The sequence below is a fragment of the Zootermopsis nevadensis genome, unplaced genomic scaffold, assembly GCF_977971745.1.
Source record: "Zootermopsis nevadensis isolate Lab colony 2312 unplaced genomic scaffold, Znev_1.0 Znev_ptg000003l, whole genome shotgun sequence".
Taxonomy (NCBI): Eukaryota; Metazoa; Arthropoda; class Insecta; order Blattodea; family Termopsidae; genus Zootermopsis; species Zootermopsis nevadensis.
The window spans coordinates 2,936,100-2,954,053 of NW_028259135.1; the positions used below are offsets into that span (position 1 = coordinate 2,936,100).

General features: G+C 42.1%; 1 protein-coding gene across 4 annotated transcripts in view; it reads left to right on the plus strand.

Moving 5' to 3' along the window:
* The window catches only part of cu (NADP/NADPH phosphatase nocturnin), a 43,891-nt gene that overhangs the window by 3,536 nt on the left and 22,401 nt on the right, over nucleotides 1-17,954 (plus strand). Inside the window, exon 1 of one of the 4 annotated variants that reach the window (XM_022060152.2) lies at nucleotides 1-461. The exons of 2 other annotated variants lie outside the window; for them this stretch is intronic. The gene's annotated coding sequence lies outside the window, so the exon portion shown is untranslated. The remainder of the gene's footprint in view (nucleotides 462-17,954) is intronic. One more of the 4 variants, XM_022060146.2, reaches the window with a different exon arrangement.

Genomic DNA, 17,954 nt, shown 5'->3' on the forward strand with positions numbered 1-17,954 from the left:
CAACGCGAAAACTTGAGTCATCGCCCGCCCTGAGTTGTGGCCGAGACGAGTTCTGCAGTAAGACGATGTGTGCGTAGGGGAAGTGTCGGTCTTCAGTTGTTTCTGTAGCTAACAGTGCGGTTTTCAGATTTTCTTTGTATCCGTTCTAAAATCAAGAAGAAGATGGACCAGAAGTAAATGCTAAACCGATTCTGTAGATTTTATATACAGATACATAGTTTTCTGAGCTGGCCTATACAAGTTAACGAGAGACCTTGAAAGAGATAGATTGTTATATCACCGTCCATATGAAGGTCGTGTTCTGCGTTTTGCCGAATCATTTGTCCGGTAACATAACTACGTCGTAACAAACTGACAGAAGAAATTATTGTTTTCGAGAAGTCCCTGTAAGGGAAAGGTTGCTTCGTATTGAGAGCAAGGTTGGCTACACTGGGACCGAACAAGTCGGACAGGCTATTATGGTGAGTCATCCCTTCAATGACTTCTGTTCTTATATGCAAGGATAGTCTTTGTTGTAAGCTGTGAAGAAAGAAAGAAGCATAGTTTTAAAACGTGCTGACATAACATTTTACCATAACATTACGTTTAGGCCAAGGAAAAGTCTTTGAACGGTAAACGAACTTGAAGTAATGTGATGTAAGTTGAGGCCAGATGGAAGATGGTTGTTATAGAAATTTAAAATTAATAAAAATTAAATACGTGGGGGAAAGCTTATAAAATAACACGTGTATGTGCACTCCAGACTGTGTAGAACTATTTTCCGCGCATGTTTCATCTCCCTAAATACTCAAATTATCTCGACAAAATTCGGTACTGGGTTCTAGATTAAAGGTTGTTGGGAGATTGTTTCTTTTGACTTTGTTATGTACCGGTTGAATATAAACCATACTTCATATGAGTCTGATGAGAGTGTAGTGTTTAACGCGGTTACATTTGCAAAAATAGTATTTTATCTGTAAGAAGTAAATATCAGATTCATGGAAGTGTGAAACATCGCAAAGAACGCATCTGAAATATAGGAGCTCTGTTCTGAAATGCTATTGCCATAATAAAGACATTATTTCGTACCAATTTTAAGCTTAGATGTTGAAAAATGATACCATAGAATTGCAAAATAGGGCCTATGATGTGTATGTCAGCATTTAAAACTTGAATTTTATGAAAATGGTAATATACTTTTATGTGATATGATGGTTGCTGAAATGTGATTTGTTCCTTGATTTGTACAAATGCTATAGTGTTTAACGACGACAGATTGAGTAAAATTCAACTTGTTCTGCCACAGATTCGTGATACTGAACTGAAACTGTTATTTGCAATCATAGGATTGCCCTTAATTCCCTGAAAAAAACATAACCTTGAGAGGCATGGCCTTGGTCTGTGTTGTGTAAAACATTCTGCAGTGCGTTCACTGGTAAAGTTGATCGTAACTGTCACTTTTCTGCTGGAACTGCATGTTTCACCGCCAAGAGCGACAGGGTTTTCCCTGATATGAGTGAAATATCGTTCCATAACGATAATAAAATTAATTTTCGTGTTTGTTTTTAGCGGTGTATTCCGGAAGCAGGTAAGTGACAGTTACATTGAAACTTTATCAGTGAACGCATGTAGAATCGTCTTAATGTCTCGCTGTTGTAGCGTTTTGAAAACGACTAGCTTCATGTAACGGGCCCCACAGAGTATTTTACCCTTTTCCACCAACTGTAAACAGAGGCAGTTTTGCCCTACAGAACGTCTGCCTGATATTTGAGGGGCATTGTTTTATTTTCCATGTTTTCCAATATATGAGCAAGTTTTTCCCCCCCGAATTTTTGACATTTCCTTCAAGGGAGCTATCTTTGTGCAGATTTTATGTAAATTGATTCTAATTCTGAGGTCTCTTGTTCAGAATCTTTTTGATCCATTCATTCACATTCTAGATCAGTGGTATTCAACCTGGGGTACGCGTACCCCCGGGGATTACGTGAAATTTAAAAATAATATATGTATTATTTTATGATAAACACTGAATAATCAGTAATTTAATTTATTTTAGATGTAGATTATATACTGTGTATAACTCGAATTATACACGAACAACTTTGGGGGTACAAAGTTGAAGAGAAATTATATCTGGGGGTATTTATTTATTTAGTGTTCTGTCTGACGACAGGTCCATATGAACAGGATCCTTCCATTCTTTTCTCTTCTCGGACTGGGACCTGTTCATATACGTTCTTGGCAGATGATCCAGAAGTGGTTTGCCATTGCCTTCTTCTGTGTGTGAATGGAGTAATTGTTGGGATGCCACGGAGGAAAACTCCGTGTTGCCTAGACCACGGCCTTGCCCAACACAAGTTATAAATTCGGGCACCGCCGGGAATCGAACCCGAGACCCCAGGATTACAAGGCCAGCGTTCTAACCGCTAGACCACCTCATCTTATTATTATTCAGTGTTCTGTCTGACGACAGGTCCATATGAACAGGATCCTTCCATCCTTTTCTCTTCTCGGACTGGGACCTGTTCATATACGTTCTTGGCAGATGACCCAGAAGTGGTTTGCCATTGCCTTCTTCTGTGTGTGAATGGGATGCCACGGAGAAACCGGGGAAGCCCCCGGAGGAAAACTCCGTGTTGCCTAGACCACGGCCTTGCCCAACACAAGTTATAAATTCGGGCACCGCCGGGAATCGAACCCGAGACCCCAGGATTACAAGGCCAGCGTTTTAACCGCTAGACCACCGTGGCTGGGGGTACGCGAACAAAAAAGGTTGAATACCGCTGTTCTAGATGAAGCCAATTCTTCAGATCCTATCCTTTAACCACAACCATCTTTCGACCTTCAACCACTGCACTCCTTTGCCATTGGTCTGCGATCTTCGTCCACGCCGTACAGACAGACCTGTCCGAGCTCGTCCCCAACATTTTCATTCCGAGCAAGAGAGTTATCATGTTTACGCGCTTTATGAAGTTATCTCAGCCTCGTGTGTTGTTTATTCCCATCTCTGGAGCAGTGTTCTCGCGGTCACACGGCGCACCGACTGGCGTGGAGGAAGGCCAGGCCAAAGTTTATGTTACATCAGCCAGATATGCGGCATTTGTCACGTGACAGACCCGCGACGCTATTTATAGACTAGATACGTCTTTTAGGTCTCATTATGATAAAAATATTTGGCTTCTGTTATTATTTCTAAAGCATGCAAAATGGAAATTAGAGACACACAACGAGGGGTGGAGTCTAAGAGTCTTGAGACATTAACCTACATGTATAAGTAGATTTAGGAGACATTGCAATTTGTTAAAAAACAGAATAAAAAGATGAAACTTCTAAATTGCAAAAGTTGAACCACGTAAACCTAAAAAAATTGTAGTTGACCCAGAATCAGAGAACGTCCCTGTTGATGGTCCCGCATCTGCCGTCTTCACAAACATGAAGTCCCCTTAATATGAGCAAAACGGGCACAAGGGAAGATGTCTGGTTTCCGTGACGACTGGATCTGTGTACGTTTCGTCAGTTGACACAGACAGTTGGATAGTCTTTACGCTGTCGAATGTTAACGACGTAGAATGCTTCAACATTGGAATCCGGACCACAGCTCAGCTTCCTTGCCACTTTGATTCCTTTCTTCCAGATTCACTTGTCAGCAATTTACAGCTGAAGATGAAGATGTTGTGACGTGTGTTCTGTGTGTGTGTTCGGCACGGCACGTTCTTTGTCTGCTAAAATCTGATTAATCACGTAATATTTGTGCTTTGAATTATTTAATTTGATTAAATCTTACAGATGAGCTTTCAGAATGGGATGTTTATTTCCAATAGCCAGGCCTTCATTTCGTCCTCTTTTGATTAAGACGTCGGTGGTTTGTCTGTGATACGAGGCGTTATCAATGACCAGAAAGGAGATTGCAACGTACAGGTGGCATGTTGTTAACACAGCACAGTCACAAGACGACAATTATCAGGCTTCTACACCGGTGCACTGACACAGACTGTACTGACCGACGGAAACTCCTTCCTTCCTTCATTGAGTGGTCCGCATACTGGGCTCTCCCTTCAAGGTCAGCGGCCATAATAGGTGGATCCAGTTCTACCAGGGGTTAACCGCTGTCGGGGCGTGACGCTGACCACGAACTGGAGATATACCTTCTCTCCCCACAAACGCCACCATGGCATGTAGTGGGATGGCTGTGCGTTTACAATCATTAATTGCTCTAGAATCATAGGTCTTGATGAGAGGATAATATCTAATTTGATCTTAAATAAATATGTTAATGTGGACCGAATGCATTGATGACTGGGTCTAGTGGAGGGCTGTTACATGGTAATGCACCTTAAGGTACAATTTGGCTGCACGCGACAGAGACAAGCGACCGAGGCAGGCGACAGAGACGGGAGACGGACACATCGCTGCTTGTCGCCACACACTTCTGAGGTGACGACCGAGACATGCGGCAAAGTGTTTGTTTTCTTTGTTTTGTTGAGACATACGTGCACATATTCTGTGAAAAATGAGTACAAAAATGCTTCTAAAAAGGTTACTCGAAGAAGATGATGTGTTGCTGTGTTATTTGTTGCGAAAGAAACAAAGAAAACCTACGAGTTCAATATTCAAAACCAGACGTGAAGAAGGATCTTTCTGTCTGTTAATAAAGAATCATTTATCATTTTCTGCTACTAATTCTACCAATTGCTCATCTTGGTCACCAGTAAATGTAATTTCTGCCATTATTTTACTCAACAACACACGTGCTGCCTGAGCCCGTCGCGAGACACTACTGGTCCGAGAGCGGTCTCCTGTGCTTTGTCTCTGTCTCGCGCTCGTAATTGTACTTCATACGATTGTACAGAGAGCAGACAGGAAGCGACCAGTCTCGGTCTCGTAACTCTGTCGCCTGTCTCTGTCGCCTGTCTTTGTCTCGTGCTCGTAATTGTACCTTTAAGATTCCATAGATTATCACGGAAATATAAATTATGATCATGTAGTGTGCTATTTTTGTGACGATATATTTATGTCTAAAACATTTTTTAACGGAGGCCAGTAAGGTAGTTGTATGAGAACATCTCGTTTTGATGTCCGTGATAAGCGCTTCGACTGCGGACCGGGGAGTTCTGCCATCCACGATTCCCTTTGGCTGCCCTTATCGTAAAAGTAATTCAGGCTGCTCATAGTAGCTGACCCGGCAAGCTGTTTGATCTTTCCTGCAGCAATCTTATATTAGCTGATAAATTATCAAGCGGTTATCAAGCAGAATAGATTTTTCCTTGTATTTATAAAGGTCCATTTATATACATTTCTGATTTATGCTGGATCATGGTCCGGATAAGACGATATATATTATAACAGCACACTTTTTGGATATTATCCATCAATTTAATTGTAAATAAATACGACGTTCGAGAGACTGGAATCTGTCTTCGTCTTCAGGTAGAGGACCCAGTCGATTTAGCTCTCACCGTCTGAGAGTGGTCCTAACAAAGTAAGTTTTACCTGAAGACGGAGGTATTACAGTCTCGAAACGTCGTTTTTTTTTAAAATTAAAATTAGGATGGTGAATAATGCCCACGAAGTTTGTTTTTGCAAAAAGATACATTTTAAGACCGTGTTAGTGGTTTTAGAGACTTATGCCGAGTTGGTTTGTGTTCGTAGGATGTGAATATGACAGTTTCTTCTTGAAAAATTGGTTGTTTTCGCTTTTCTTATAGGTGAATGCGTTTATGAAACGTAGTATGTAAAAAATAATTAAAAATGAAGGGCGAACGCGGTGCTTTGTATAGTGCGTAGTCAAACAGTTATTTCAGTTATTCTCGATAATTTTTGAAACATCAGAAGGTAAACTGAAGCCACCCAGAACCAGACTTGTGTCAATGAAAACAGTCTCTGAAGATTTCTGTCTTCTGGGTTGTTGCGCTGTGTAGTCTGGTAGATGTTAACCAACGTTTCGGAGGTCATACTGCCTCCGTCATCAGGGCGATGAGTATGAAGATTTCTGTCTTCTGGGTTGTTGCGCCGTGGTAGATGTTAACCAACGTTTCGGAGGTCATACTGCCTCCCGTCATCAGGGCGATGAATATTCACAGCGCAACAACCCAGAAGACAGAAATCTTCATACTCATCGCCCTGATGACGGAGGCAGTATGACCTCTGAAACGTCGGTAAACATCGACCAGACTACACAGCGCAACAACCCAGAAGACAGAAATCTTCATACTCTGATGACGGAGGCAGTATGACCTCTGAAACGTTGGTTAACATCGACCAGACTACACAGCGCAACAACCCAGAAGACAGAAATCTTCATACTCATCGCCCTGATGACGGAGGCAGTATGACCTCTGAAACGTCGGTAAACATCGACCAGACTACACAGCGCAACAACCCAGAAGACAGAAATCTTCATACTCTGATGACGGAGGCAGTATGACCTCTGAAACGTTGGTTAACATCGACCAGACTACACAGCGCAACCCAGAAGACAGAAATCTTCTAACTCATCGCCCTGATGACGGAGGCAGTATGACCTCTGAAACGTCGGTAAACATCGACCAGACTACACAGCGCAACAACCCAGAAGACAGAAATCTTCATACTCTGATGACGGAGGCAGTATGACCTCTGAAACGTTGGTTAACATCGACCAGACTACACAGCGCAACAACCCAGAAGACGGAAATCTTCATACTCTGATGACGGAGGCAGTATAACCTCTGAAACGTCGGTAAACATCGACCAGACTACACGGCGCAACAACCCAGAAGACAGAAATCTTCAAACCTCAATTCACACGAAACAGTCGCTGTTTACACTGATAATCATTTGAAACTCACAAGTTTCAAAATGATTTATTGGTTCTGAAACAGGTTTGATTTATTTTTACCATTAGGCTTCAAACGGATTTCATAATTCATTTAAATTTGTTAACAAGTGATTCGACAGGCTTTGTATAATTCTGAGAAGTGTATATTTTAATGATATTTATGTCAGTAGTAGGGCGGGTTGTTACGAAAAATAAGAACGCATTTGTGATAACGAGGCCAGGAAATCTGTGCCATGTCGACACTCATTTTAAAATATTGAAATTATGGCGTAAGACTTTTCACATTCTGGCAGACTGCTTAAGTTCTGCCAGTTCTATAGGTCAGAGCCATTCTGTTCTCTGGCATGACTATAATAAAACCTGGCTGCTGTTATTTTGGAGGCGCGTTGTGCACCCTGCCAGCTTTGTGTCAGACAGAATTGTCGTGCTGCGTTCAAAAATTTATGTCTACAAATACTCTGTCCTGTTGATTTTCCAGTAGACATAAAATAACAATAGAAATGAGAAAAATTGTTAACGAACAGCTTCAAAATTTCTACATTTTTCTACTATTGTGAAGATTGTAACTGCAGTAGAGTCTCGGATTTATTATTTATATTTATTTAGTGTTCTGTCTGACGACAGGTCCATATGAACAGGATCCTTCCATCCTTTTCTCGGACTGGGACCTGTTCATATACGTTCTTGGCAGATGATCCAGAAGTGGTTTGCCATTGCCTTCTTCTGTGTGTGAATGGAGTAATTGTTGGGATGCCCGGAGGAAAACTCCGTGTTGCCTAGACCACGGCCTTGCCCAACACAAGTTATAAATTCGAACCCGAGACCCCAGGATTACAAGGCCAGCGTTCTAACCGCTAGACCACCTTATCTTATTATTATTTAGTGTTCTGTCTGACGACAGGTCCATATGAACAGGATCCTTCCATCCTTTTCTCGGACTGGGACCTGTTCATATACGTTCTTGGCAGATGATCCAGAAGTGGTGTGCCATTGCCTTCTTCTGTGTGTGAATGGAGTAATTGTTGGGATGCCACGGAGGAAAACTCCGTGTTGCCTAGACCACGGCCTTGCCCAACACAAGTTATAAATTCGAACCCGAGACCCCAGGATTACAAGGCCAGCGTTCTAACCGCTAGGCCACCTTATCTTATTATTATTTAGTGTTCTGTCTGACGACAGGTCCATATGAACAGGATCCTTCCATCCTCTTCTCGGACTGGGACCTGTTCATATACGTTCTTGGCAGATGATCCAGAAGTGGTTTGCCATTGCCTTCTTCAGTGTGTGAATGGAGTAATTGTTGGGATGCCACGGAGGAAAACTCCGTGTTGCCTAGACCACGGCCTTGCCCAACACAAGTTATAAATTCGGACCCGAGACCCCAGGATTACAAGGCCAGCGTTCTAACCGCTAGACCACCGTGGCCATCAGTCTCGGATTATCCGACCTAAACAGAACCGAATGACTGTCGGATAGTCGAAAATGTCGGATGATGTGGAGGACCATTGATGAATATGGGGGTAGATAAAAATTCAATTTATATATCGGCCTGCGATGTTAGATTACAAAGAAAATTCAACATGGCGCCAAATGAAAATAAATCACAAAATAATGGTATATGGCATACTGTATATAAAAGTGTTTATTGCTAATTCGTTGAACCTTCACTTTCCATTCTGACTTCTACGCACTTTTGTTCTTGAACCATCAAAAGGAAGTCAGGAGCAGAATCATCTTATCGTGTCACGACGAGTTTCAAGGTTAAGGTAAGATCACAGAGTCTAAGTGGCACAAGGACGCTGTCTAGCGGCGGTTCATAAAAGAATTACGTAGCTGAACGAAAAGAGAACACCAAATCATACGCGATATAATTTGTTACTCTCCGAAAACCATCGCAAGGGCTTGGAGGATAACAATGGTATAGTGTTTGCTGACACCCCCCCCCCCCCCCCCGTCGTATTGAATTTTAGGGTAGTAATTGTATTTAAAGATGGTCGATAACTTACCACGTCTTACTGATATCGTTTAAAAACGAACCAAAATATAAAAAACGTGGACTAAGAAATTCACAAAACTTTTTTATTTTTAAAATGTGTTGTTGGAGGCCATTTTGGACACAGGTACTCTACATGTTAAGAAAGCAATGAACATAGTTTGTGGAGATGAGATTAAACAGACTCAGGATGGGGTCCCATGAATTTCATATGTCAGGATAGCGCCATAAATTAAGCTACGATCGCTTAGTTTAATATATTTTCCAATCCATTATTCATTAATAGTACTATCTGACCAAATGATGTAGAATAAGCTAATGACAGTCGTTGAATCAACCACAAATAAATACTTACCCCTCAGGGACCCACATCAGTGGGTAAGGGGACTGGTACCCCCTAGGTACCCAGTGCCTCGGGGTATACCTGGGCCACCCTACCTCCGGGGGCTGTAAATACGGAGGTCTCGTCCTCCAGGTTGGGGGTTGGGCGTGGGGGCTGACAACCCTACGCTGTAAAAAGCAATTTGTTACGAAATCAGATGAAGCAACTGCCGGATGGACTCATTCACGGCAGACAGACAAACAGATTGTCTGTGAATGAGGAATAATGGAAGATTTTGAAAACGACAAGGGCCCACACAGGGTTGTAGAGCCAATGATGATGAAAAAAATGTTTAGGGTTTAATGTTTTCAGGGCGGTTTGTCTGAAGATGGCTGTCTTCTGGGTTGTTGCGCTGTGTAGTATGGTCGATGTTAACCAACGTTTCGGAGGTCATACTGCCGCCTTCATCAGGGCGATGAGTATGAAGATTTCTGTCTTCTGGGTTGTTGCGCCGTGTAGTCCGGTCGATGTTAACCAACGTTTCAGAGGTCATACTGCCTCCATCATCAGGGCGATGAGTATGAAGATTTCTGTCTTCTGGGTTGTTGCGCTGTGTAGTCTGGTCGATGTTAACCAACGTTTCAGAGGTCATACTGCCTCCGTCATCAGGGCGATGAGTATGAAGATTTCTGTCTTCTGGGTTGTTGCGCTGTGTAGTCTGGTCGATGTTAACCAAAGTTTCAGAGGTCATACTGCCTCCATCATCAGGACGATGAGTATGAAGATTTCTGTCTTCTGGGTTGTTGCGCTGTGTAGTCTGGTCGATGTTAACCAACGTTTCAGAGGTCATACTGCCTCCGTCATCAGGGCGATGAGTATGAAGATTTCTGTCTTCTGGGTTGTTGCGCTGTGTAGTCTGGTCGATGTTAACCAAAGTTTCAGAGGTCATACTGCCTCCATCATCAGGACGATGAGTATGAAGATTTCTGTCTTCTGGGTTGTTGCGCTGTGTAGTCTGGTCGATGTTAACCAACGTTTCAGAGGTCATACTGCCTCCGTCATCAGGGCGATGAGTATGAAGATTTCTGTCTTCTGGGTTGTTGCGCTGTGTAGTCTGGTCGATGTTAACCAAAGTTTCAGAGGTCATACTGCCTCCATCATCAGGACGATGAGTATGAAGATTTCTGTCTTCTGGGTTGTTGCGCTGTGTAGTCTGGTCGATGTTAACCAACGTTTCAGAGGTCATACTGCCTCCGTCATCAGGGCGATGAGTATGAAGATTTCTGTTTTCTGGGTTGTTGCGCTGTGTAGTCTGGTCGATGTTAACCAAAGTTTCAGAGGTCATACTGCCTCCATCATCAGGACGATGAGTATGAAGATTTCTGTCTTCTGGGTTGTTGCGCTGTGTAGTCTGGTCGATGTTAACCAACGTTTCAGAGGTCATACTGCCTCCGTCATCAGGGCGATGAGTATGAAGATTTCTGTCTTCTGGGTTGTTGCGCTGTGTAGTCTGGTCGATGTTAACCAAAGTTTCAGAGGTCATACTGCCTCCATCATCAGGGCGATGAGTATGAAGATTTCTGTCTTCTGGGTTGTTGCGCTGTGTAGTCCGGTCGATGTTAACCAACGTTTCAGAGGTCATACTGCCTCCGTCATCAGGGCGAGGGCTCCATTTGCGTTCAAGCACATTCTGAAACCACTTTCTTTCAGTCTTTAGCTGATCTTGAAGCCGAGCTACTAGAGATCGACATTGAATTGTTTTGACTCGCGAGATGAAGTAATCCTGTTATTAGATAATGCAAAAGCTCTCCATATCCTCGTTTGAAGTACGGCTCGAGGTCCGTGTAGGATGAAGTTAGAAGCCGGTACTCCCGATAATAATACAGCTAAGGTGGTTTTAACTGATGACCGTGGCCTGCTTTGGTTAAGGTTGCATTCTGGCCCAAGATCAATGTGCTAAGTGGTGGACAAAGCGAGCTCAGAGTTTTGTTCTAAAATGCATTTTAATGCAATTACTCGTATGAATATTTTTTTTTTAATTTAGTGAATACGCACTTGTAACAAGTGCAGGTAGTTGCGGTAGGATGTTTGTTATGAATAAATATTACTTTTGACCTTTGATAATGGTACCAGTTATGTCACGGTTGTGTAGTTCAACGACGTGCGTGGGCTCTATCTGGCTAGATGTTACCCTTCGCGGTTTGCGCGCAAAATTTGCAATTTGTCGACACATTTTATTCAAACCACGGTTTCGTTTGTTAACACGACTTATTTATTACTCAAAACCACTTCATTAATACGCCAATGAAGTTGAGCAGACCCTTGAGTCATTTTGAGTGTATAATTTTTAATTAGGCATATTGATTAAATGTTTGAAGGAAAGCGTGCGTCTTAATTTCCTTGGAGAATTTCGTGTGTGTCGTCAAACTGAATCAGTTTGTTGTTATGGGGTTTATCCACCCCTGCCACCCTCGTCAGTGTTAGGCTCGTGTGAAGATAGTGTCCTGTGCAGTTACCGTCCATCGTCGCCAATATTTTTGGAATTTGTGTTTTAACGGGATTACGAAATATTTAGCCTGATATTATTTTATGAGAAAAAGTTTGGCTAATGATGTGGGTCGCATTGGACTGATAATGTACGAAATGAGCTGGTCTTAGCGAAGGAAGAAGTCAATGGAAAAATCTTACGAGAAGAAGATATAGGATGATGGTTGGACACATTCTGAGGCGCCCTGGATTGGTTAATTTGGTAATGGAAGGAACAGTTGAAGGGAGGAATTGTAGGGGTAGACAAAGATTGGAATATGTGACGCAGATTTTTGAGGATGTGGAAATGAAGAGATTGGCGTAAGATAGGCGAAACTGGAGGACCACATCAAATCGGTCGAGAGACTGACGACAAACAGGAAAAGGTGGGTCGCAGATTCTAATAGCCTGCGTGAACATCTTAGAAGTCAGTCAGAAAGAAATAGGTTATGGTTGGCCTTGTCATACCCGCTAACACTTCGAAAACGGGGGGGGGGGGGGGGGGGGGGGGAATGAAAAGTCATACTTTCGTGGTCCATTGGTATGCCATGAATTGGAACACAGCAGGACCGATCGGATAAAATAGATAGTTTTTAATTCGAACCAGCCAATGACAGACGTTGTTAGCCACTTAAATTCCCATTCTGTTTGATTTTATGGAAAAAAAGAAAGAAGAGAGACGTATAGCGAAACCTTTAAGGGAGGATGGATTGCATACATGACCTTACGCGCTGTGATGTTAGCCAAACCTCGACTGCTAACACGCTGCTTGCTTGCGTACTGGCTGTCGACGATTGAAGTGAATGAAGGAGGAAGTTAGATAGAAGAAAATTACAGAGGCGAAGACGAGACACGTGAATTGTTTCATTTGTGAAGGTCTCCCTGCTGTTAATTCAGAGAGAGAGACATTTTTGTGGCCGACCTGGGGAAGGCAGTCTCCTGTGCGTGTGTTAGTTTGACGGCCACTCGGAGGCCATTGATACAACCTTTCCGATCCTGCGGAGGCTGGTGAAAGACCCCTACATATATCACGAGATGCCCAAGTGCACCTTATTCTTGTTTGTGCCGCGGACTACTGCAGTTTATGGTCTCTGTTCGTCAGTGGGCGTGCAGGTTTAGTGTTTCTTACTAGAATCATGTATTTTAATCAGTCGTAGGAAGGGACAGTTTCAAATTAGAGGTTCTAGTAAAAGAATTATTCGTTTTTAAGATAATGTGATCAGCGAGAAACTGTCGAGATTTGTGAATTGAAATTTAAAAGGAAAAAATGAATCACACTAGTGAAGAGATCCGATGTAAATTTTCAAATTTTGCTGCATTCTAGACGATGATGGTTGCACAGCTTGAAGTAGTGTTTCCATATGTAAAATATTCATAAATCAAAATATCTTGTCAGAGACGATTGGGAATTAGTAGGCATATATATATATTTCGTAAAGCGTTTGTTCAGGACAGTGATTTTAATTGTCTAGAATGTTCTAAAACCTAAAGGTTTCATGATTTTACTTGTTCTACGTTAGTACTTAAAGGTGCAGTGAGATATCTTTCGTATTGTAGTAACAGACGCTGAAAACATTTGAGAAAATTATTTTAAAATTAGATAATTTAAATGCTAACCAGTCTCTAAAATGACTTTAAAGAAAGAAAGAAAAATGTGATTCTGTGATAACCATAACTGCAGTTGTACCAACATACATAAAGTGCTTTCAAGAGACTGTGACTTTCACTACAAAACGAGGAGTATCCACTTAGTTATCTGTGATTATTGTGCTAGCTTCTGACGAATCCGGTGCCAACATTCGGAACTGACGATCTTCTATAACATTTTCGTGGAATTTTCTAATTATTTAACAGAATATTTATAACAAGAGAATTTGAAAACACTTAGCAAGCGTTGTGAATTTGTCAAGACAGAAAACGTCTGACTGTGGGAACAGTGATTGGTAATAAAACTGTGTTCCGAGAACGAGCGTAGCAGGGTTTTAAGAAATAATGTTAACGAACGAACAAACATTTGTTGCAACGGTACAATAGAACATTTATTTACTTACAGATTCAAATGTTTTAGTCTCTCTCTTTGTTTAAAAGTTATTCTTATGGATTTTAAGAAATGGAATATCGGTCACTGGTCATTTCATCACACTGTTATCAGTAAAGCCTTAGCGAAAGAACAAAAGAAGTCATCGTATATCTCTTTTGTTTGAATGACCTTTGAAAGCTGTGGAAATACGTTTTCGATTGTGGCATGTTCTTGAGATATACACGTGTGCAATATTAGAACTCCGCCTGCGAGAAGTGTTACCGATAGTCATCAAGATGACTGAAGAAGGTGAGAAATGGATGTCGTCCCTGGGCGATATTCGTGAGTCCCTGGCTCTGGCTGAGAGCTTAGCTAGCGCCAGCCTCCTGACATCTCCCGGCGCTAAGCGTCGTTTGGCTGCACGACGCCATGAAATTGGCGAAGACCCTACTACTGGCGTGTACACACCCCCCAAACATCTGTTGCTGTACCTCGTCAGGTAATTCTGGGCGTCTGCGTGTATAAAAATTAGTTTCCTGGTTGAATTATATGTACCCGCTCCCATTTTCGTTGTCTGTAGCGGTTGTTTTTTGTCTCAGGCTGAAATGAACCTTTGGATTGTGAGATTTGAGGTCCTCGCTGCGATGAGTATGAAGATGGTAGTATTCTTATGGTTGCGTCGTGTAGTCTGGTCGAAGTTACTGACTTTCTTATGGTTGCGTCGTGTAGTCTGGTCGAAGTTACTGACTTTCTTATGGTTGCGTCGTGTAGTCTGGTCGAAGTTACTGACTTTCTTATGGTTGCGTCGTGTAGTCTGGTCGAAGTTACTGACTTTCTTGTGGTTGCGTCGTGTAGTCTCGTCGAAGTTACTGACTTTCTTGTGGTTGCGTCGTGTAGTGTGGTCGAAGTTACTGACTTTCTTGTGGTTGCGTCGTGTAGTGTGGTCGAAGTTACTGACTTATGGTTGCGTCGTGTAGTCTGGTCGAAGTTACTGACTTTCTTATGGTTGCGTCGTGTAGTCTGGTCGAAGTTACTGACTTTCTTATGGTTGCGTCGTGTAGTCTGGTCGAAGTTACTGACTTTCTTATGGTTGCGTCGTGTAGTCTGGTCGAAGTTACTGACTTTCTTGTGGTTGCGTCGTGTAGTCTGGTCGAAGTTACTGACTTTCTTGTGGTTGCGTCGTGTAGTGTGGTCGAAGTTACTGACTTTCTTGTGGTTGCGTCGTGTAGTCTGGTCGAAGTTACTGACTTTCTTGTGGTTGCGTCGTGTAGTCTGGTCGAAGTTACTGACTTTCTTATGGTTGCGTCGTGTAGTCTCGTCGAAGTTACTGACTTTCTTGTGGTTGCGTCGTGTAGTCTGGTCGAAGTTACTGACTTTCTTATGGTTGCGTCGTGTAGTCTGGTCGAAGTTACTGACTTTCTTATGGTTGCGTCGTGTAGTCTGGTCGAAGTTACTGACTTTCTTATGGTTGCGTCGTGTAGTCTGGTCGAAGTTACTGACTTTCTTGTGGTTGCGTCGTGTAGTCTCGTCGAAGTTACTGACTTTCTTGTGGTTGCGTCGTGTAGTCTCGTCGAAGTTACTGACTTTCTTATGGTTGCGTCGTGTAGTCTGGTCGAAGTTACTGACTTTCTTATGGTTGCGTCGTGTAGTCTCGTCGAAGTTACTGACTTTCTTGTGGTTGCGTCGTGTAGTCTGGTCGAAGTTACTGACTTTCTTATGGTTGCGTCGTGTAGTCTCGTCGAAGTTACTGACTTTCTTGTGGTTGCGTCGTGTAGTCTCGTCGAAGTTACTGACTTTCTTGTTGTTGCGTCGTGTAGTCTGGTCGAAGTTACTGACTTTTCAGACGTTTTTTGCTGTCTCCATCATAGCCCTGATGATGGAGGCAGCAGACTACACGACGTAGCAACCCAGAAGACAGCCGTCTTCAAGTTATGATTTCGTCAAGGCAAGGACCTTGATATTACCACTGTCAAACTTGAAATATTAGTGAGCTGACAAGGAAAGTAATTGTTATACATTTCTCGTATAAAAAACGGATTGTCCTAATTTGTATTACCAATTTTGTCAGCCTGTGTTTGATGTTGGAAGAATGCAATATGAACTTCAGCAGTAATGAAGATAAGAAAGTAGCCTTCACGGAAGAATTGGCAGCGCTAATATCGAATGGTTATGTTACAACTGATACTGAGGCAATAAAAATTCCATGCTCGACGTAGCATAGGCTTCATGCCATTTTTGCAGTTCAAATGAATGCACTGCAGTCACGTTCTTGCATTAACTGTAGCGTGCAATGATGTCACAGAAATCTTCAATTCGCATTTCATCCATTGTCTTCAGAACACTACGTGTCTGTACCAACAGATGATGTTAGCAGCAACGTACAAACCAAACCCATTTAGTATCGTCAAGGTAGACTAAAAAAATGATATTACATCGGTGATAATATAGGATTTGAGAGTTTCGCGTCGAGTACAATCAATAAAATCTTCTCGGGCAATCTGCCGCGTTAACTGGTTACCGTAGTAAACCGACGTTTCGGGAACCAACTCTGTCCCCATCATCAGGGCTCTGATGTGACTCGATAACCTCGGAAGTCGCCTTGCGGTTTACTACGGTAACCAGTTAACGCGGCAGATTGCCCGAGAAGATTTGTTGATCGGTGATAATGCCCACATGGCCTGTTCGTTCGATTTGTTTGTTTGTTTGTTGGTTGAACGAGGATCCGTGTGAAATATGGATTGAGCACAATGATAAATTATGTGCAACTTCGTTTCCAATTTACTTGTAGATATGTGTTTCCCACTACCTTAAAGTGGCGAGAATTTCGCAGTCACCATATCTCAGAAGACAGGCGTCTTCAGAATTAAAATTATGTGATGTAGTCTTAACAACCGCCATGATTCTGGTTCTTGGGCTGGGTTTGTTGATTAAAAGTAGCAAATTCGACTTGGTATTTAACCCGTTCCTGTTTATTTTATTTATTTAGTGTTCTGTCTGACGACAGGTCCATATGAACAGGATCCTTCCATCCTTTTCTCGGACTGGGACCTGTTCATATACGTTCTTGGCAAATAATCCAGAAGTGGTTTGCCATTGCCTTCTTCTGTGTGTGAATGGAGTAATTGTTGGGATGCCACGGAGAAACCGGGGAAGCCCCCGGAGGAAAACTCCGTGTTGCGTAGACCACGGTCTTGCCCAACACAAGTTATAAATTCGGGCACCGCCGGGAATCGAACCCGAGACCCCAGGATTACAAGGCCAGCGTTCTAACCGCTAGACCTGTATAGAAAGATAAATTGTTTTGTTATGTATTTTAATTATAGGATACCTAACTCATGGTATCAACTGTACTATTGCAGAAAATAATTATTTCTAAACGATATATCTCCTATGTAGAATTTAAAATATTAACTTACCCAAGTCGCCTTGAAATATGTTCTATGGGTGTTTAGTCAAACATAAAAACTGTCCTGCGTTTTATATGTGGAATTTCGGTCGCTGCCAATATAAGTCGTCATTGGTATCCACATTTTAGGACGGAAAAACACCCGTAGTACAGTTATAAAGGTAAATCATACGGGTCGGCAGTCAGAATGACGTCTCTGTGACGTGAGGAATCAAGGCCGAGCGTTCGCCGAGATTATATGAATGAACATGCCGGGCAGAGGTTGACGTCATTTCTCGTCACATTTGTGCGCAAATGGGCCTATAGATAACGAAGCCCCTCCACGCCGTCCTTCATTAGTAACTTCAGATGTCATTAACAGTTTGTATTCGTTTTTAATTTAACGCTCCGAGTACTGTCTGTCTGGACGGAGAATTGATTCGATCGAAAAGTCGTGACGTCATGCTGAATGCTGTTATAAACAAAAATTACGCATTTCTACTAACGTGATCACTGTTGGAGCAGTCTGTATGTCATTTTATATGCTGGGGGTATAACCAGAGACCCGAACAATATACCAAATTTGTATCTTATATGCGTCATGTTTGTGTTTGATTAAATATATTTATTTTGTACAGTCTATACACAAACGTTTGAAGTTTATTGGTGTTGTAAAAATTATATAATATTAAAACATTTTATTGTGTAAAATATTATATTAGCGCTCTTAATCGTAAATACGATTTTACATTATATTTTTTAGCGCTTTTATTAAAACGACATGTTTCGACGGGTAATACCGTCGTCTTCAGGTTTTTATCAATTTAAAATATTTTAAAAGCTATTAGATATTTGATGCAATATATTATAATGATCCGTAGTTCTGTTTGTAGCTTTCCATTTTCATGGTAA